The sequence below is a fragment of the Tupaia chinensis genome, unplaced genomic scaffold, assembly GCF_000334495.1.
Source record: "Tupaia chinensis unplaced genomic scaffold, TupChi_1.0 Scaffold000002_1, whole genome shotgun sequence".
Classification (NCBI taxonomy): Eukaryota; Metazoa; Chordata; class Mammalia; order Scandentia; family Tupaiidae; genus Tupaia; species Tupaia belangeri.
The window spans coordinates 4,507,343-4,512,328 of NW_006159428.1; positions in this window are offsets into that span (position 1 = coordinate 4,507,343).

A 4,986-nucleotide genomic window follows, 5' to 3' on the forward strand; every position below is an offset into this window, starting at 1 on the left:
TGTCGCTAGACTCCCATGTAGTCGACCACGGTTCAAGTCCCGGATCCAGTGGCTTAAACTCATGCCAGGCGTCCATCATGCTCCATAATAAGGCACTTCAATTTTAGATCCTGGCAGGTGGCGTGGTGGTTAAAGGTGCTGGATTTCCCACATGGCCAACTGCGGTTCGAGTCCCAGACCTGGCAACTTGCTTTCTCACTTTCCCTAAGTGGAATTTTTAAAAATTTCATTTTGCTGGAGGATGCCTGCTTTTGCTAGAGAAACACAGAGAGAGCGAGAAAGCATCCCCAATTGAAGCATGGTCATGCCCCCTTCTCCACTTCTCTACCCCATCAGGATTTGACGCATACATGTACCAGGCATGTGTTTCATGTTGCCAAGGCAGGAATTTGAACCACACAGTCAGCCATGTGTGATCTGGCTCCCTTTACTACCAGGCCATGGGGTCAGTTCATATCATACTTTTGAATTACCTGTTCACCGACTCCAGAAACTCTTCACCCTAAACCTTGTAATTCCTAAGAACAAAGCTTGCTTAAACACAAGTGGTATCCAGAAGTAGGTCTAAGGGTTGATACAAACACAGTAGTTATATTCTTGCTGGTATATGGCAGAAAAATGTTGTATTTAAGCATCTGGCACTTTTTAAGAAGTTCACGCTCAGAACAAGAACTGTTTTTAAAAAATACAAATACAGTCCGTCTGGAGCTTATCTCTTACGTTAAATCTTCAAAGGACAGCCAAATCTGTCTCAACTAAATCCAAAGGAATCAATCAGATAGTACTTATCTCCTCAATGAAGAACACAGACAGCTCATTTATTTTTCAAGCCTTCCCTGCAATGCACAAGTGTAGGATTTCAGTGGCTGCTCAGCTTCTGTGAGGTGCTTAAAATTACCCAGGCTTTCCTATAGTTTTATTTTGAAGCAACCCTTCAAAAGTTGCTTTCTTGTTTGGTAATAAAATATTATCATTAGATTTTTGCCATTGGGCACATATGCTCCCTGGAGAGAGAGAGAGTGAGAGGGAAATTGAGAAATCACCTCCCCATAAGGGGGGTGGCCATGCTGCAAACCTTTCTCTTCCATTCTCCTCCTGGGATTTTGGGCATCATGTGCACATGTCCTGCGTGATTTTCAGGCTGTCAGGTCTGGGACTTGAACCCTGGTCGGTCATATAGGAATCCAGATCCACCACTCCACCTGATGGTCCCAATATTTGCCATTATTTTTAAAAAGTGTAGTGCCTATCTGTGTATATATTTGATTTACAATTAAGAATATAAATTTTATGTTTGAGGAAGATAAATATCCACCCATTTTTTGTCATATTCATTTTATATTAATAAAACATCCTCCTTCTCAATTCAGAGATAACTCCTTTAGCATGATAATGTATATCCTTCCAGAATTCACATGCATCACACTCACATACAACACATTGCCATATGTGTTTGTATATTTTCCTTTTAATAGGATTCGCATCATTTTAAATACTTGTATTTCGAAGTTCATTTTTGCTTTTGTTTTACTCAATATTTCATACACTTCATTCCACTTGACTTTAAAATAATTTTTAAATAAAGCTCCCTTTCTTTAGTGTCCCAAAACTTGTAGAGTATTACCCTGACACTTCTAACATTTTAAAATATATTCATCTTCCAGTCTTTCCAACTTTATTCTAATCTATACACACTATTTTTGCAAGTCAACTCACTAATGCAAATTTCAATTTAATAAGTGAAAGTGTAGCCAGTAATAATGTTATTCAGATTATACTAAACATTTTCTAATACTTTATTGAACAATTACGACAAAACACCAAAAGCCTATTACACTTTATATTGTGTCTATATACCTATAGACATGTGTACACATATATACATCTAGACACAATATAATTTGGATGATTTATTTTACAAAGCATGAGAAAAGCACTTTGACATATTAAACAGACATCTCTTCCCTTTAATGTAATTTCATCACGTCTCCAGGTAAATCTAAGAGATTGAAAGATAAGCAAAAGGAACATTTCCATAAATATCAATTAAGATTACCAAAAAAAGAGGACATAGAAGTAACGTGAAAACATGTCTGAGTTTTCTTTTCTTTTTTCTTTTTTTTGGAGAGGTTTTTGCTATAGGGTGCGTGCGCTCGCAGACAGACAGAGAGAGATGGAGAGACAGAAAGCAAGAAATCACCCCCCAGGGGGGATGGTCACGCCGCAATCCCTTCTCCTCCATTCTCCTCTCGGGACCTTGGGCACACATGCACACGCGCCCGGCGTGAGTCAAACCACAGTCGACTATGTCAGAGTCCAGCGACATAGCCATTCCGCTAACTGCTGGTCCCTAAACATGTCTGACTTTTGAGCTAGATCATTTACATTTTTCCTTTGGTAAACAATGGAAAGAAAACCATCAAATTGTCTATACATGGTGATAATCAACACGAGAGTCTCTGCAATGATCCTGAATTCAAACTGTGCATATGGAGAACTAAGCTGTTCCAACCAAAGGTTATTCTCCATAACCCATTTGGGCTCTAAGTAACCAAAATTAGGTTCTTTTTCCCAAAGACTGCCTTTTCTTATCATTGCATACCCAAACTCAGAGCTGATGAATAACTTACTCCTAGCACCATGCTTCCCAGAAATGGAAAGAATGGCATTGTTTTACTTAAAAGATCATTTACTATCTTGATTAATGACCACTTAGACAGCAGGCAAATGGATTCGGATTTTTCAAATCTAAAGGAAATTTAAGGTAAAAGAAATTATAAAACAATTATCTGTCAAATAATTAAATTCTTACTGATGTGATCAGTAATGTTGATGGCAGGGGATTTTTACCACCCCTAAATTTATGAAAAGCTAGGCCATTTAAATTTAGGCACACTCAAAATTAATCCCAAGAAGTCTTTCTAGGCTTAAAATATTTGTAATCTGTTCAGGTAACAAATACCAAGTGCCTGACAAAAGCTGCACAATGAATCTCCGTTGGATGAAAAGGTCTCTCTCACATGTGTGGTCCTGGGCTATTAGATGTAAGAAATGCAAAGATGGGAACCAGCAGTTAGCGTAATGGCTATGTCGCTGGACTCCCACATAGTTGACCGCGGTTCGTGTCCCGGACCCAGTGGCTTAAAACTCATGCCCGGCGCGTGTGCGCGCGTGCCCAAGATCCCAAGAGGAGAATGGAGGAGAAGGGATTGCGTCGTGACCATCCCCCCGGGGGGTGATTTCTCGCTTTCTGTCTCTATGTCTCTCTCTGTCTGACTGGCGAGCGCACGCGCCCTACAGTGAAAATCTCTCAAAAAAAAAAAAAAAAAAAAAGAAATGCAAAGATAAAGAGACATGAAATTGGCCCTGGAGGAACCTGAAGTTGAAAATGTGCTTAGGAAGGACATCCATACATATGCTTAGAAAGTACCTTCATGTGATAGAAAGCAGAAGGTCCAGAGGTCTTACAGAGGATTGCTCCTCCTCCAACAATGTGATATGGAGCTTAGAGAGGAGTGGTCAGGAGGAGGCCGAGTTTGAAGTGGGCCTTGAGGGTTGCAGTGATTTGGACCTGATACCTGCAGGGGAATATTCCAGGAAGAAAGCCTGGTGTTTGTAAAGGCACAGAGGCACACAGATGCTCTTTGGTGGGGAATGGGAAGTCAGGAACATTTGTAAATAGGGAAATGATGTGGTCAGAGTTTGCTTGGGGCAAAATAATCTGCAGAAAATACAGAGGATGGAAACTGGAGACGAGGGAACCTTCCTGCCAGTCCCTGGAAACATAAAGCTGGAGCAGAGGTACAGGCCAGAGCTGGCAATAAAGGCTGGGGATCTGGGTCCTCTTCGTAGGATTAATACTGGAGAAGCCCCCAGAAGACCAAAGGGCTGGGGCAGGTTCTTGTTAAAGGGCAAGAGTGTCAGAGAACAAACTTCTATACTAAACGTCACGCCCAATACCTGACATCTCTAAACAACCTACTCAGTACAAGGTAAGGCCTATGGTGGGGGCTGGAAAGAACTCTAGGAGATAATGCATGCGTACCAGGACACCAGGGCTCTAACAAAAGCCAAGATTAGGTACATTTGAAACTAAATGTATTAGAACCTTCTGCAACATCCATCTTTCCTGGCCCAAAGAAACTTGACAAGTCTCAGCTTTAAATATATTGTCATGGCCTGCATTCTTTTTGAAAGGTTTCAAGACAACTATTTGTTTCTGAAAGCCCCTGTAACTGCGCGGACTGTCAGGGAAAACTTGGGTCTGGGTCCGGAACTGTAGGGTCCAGCGATATTCAAAGTCATTGTTTTCACTGAGTCCTGAAGGTGGAGAAGGGTCTGGGTGTCCCACCAGCAGCCTGACCCAGGAGGAACTCGGCATAGCTAGTCCGCTGGTAAGTACTTAGGCAAGAAAAAAAAGACGGTCTGAATAGCGCCCCCGTGGGAAGCAAGAGTTAAGGCTGCCACCGACCCGGCTTTACCCTCAATCCCAGGAAAGCGGGGTCACTTGGAGCTAGTGACGGCCCCCAAAGTGGGACTGGAGATGCAGAGAGGAAAGTCAGATCCTGTCCACGCTCCTACTTGTCCCGGCAGATCCTTCTTCGCCAAATACTCCTGGCTCTATCTTCAGAAGCCATCTGTCCTCGCCCCAGATCCCCGGGGTGGAGCAGCGAGCCCACGGTCAGGGTCGTGCAGCCCGCAGGCTTGGGGAGAGCCCTGTTGCGGGAAGAAGGGCCGAGGGAATCCCGCGAAGCCGCGGGAGCGCATCTCGTCTGGGCGTCCCGGGGCTTTCCCCGCCGCCGTGCGCACGGCATCTCCAAGCGTGGACCGTCTTGCCCGGTGCGGCCAGGTGGAAGCCGCAGAGCCAAGCAGGTGGGTGTGGAGCCGGGCCGAAGCCGGAGGCTGAGGCAGACACGCAGGAGCTGAGGGAGGCGCCCTCCGAGGCGTGGGTGGGGCCCGCCTGGCCGCGGCCGGGGCCCGCCCCGG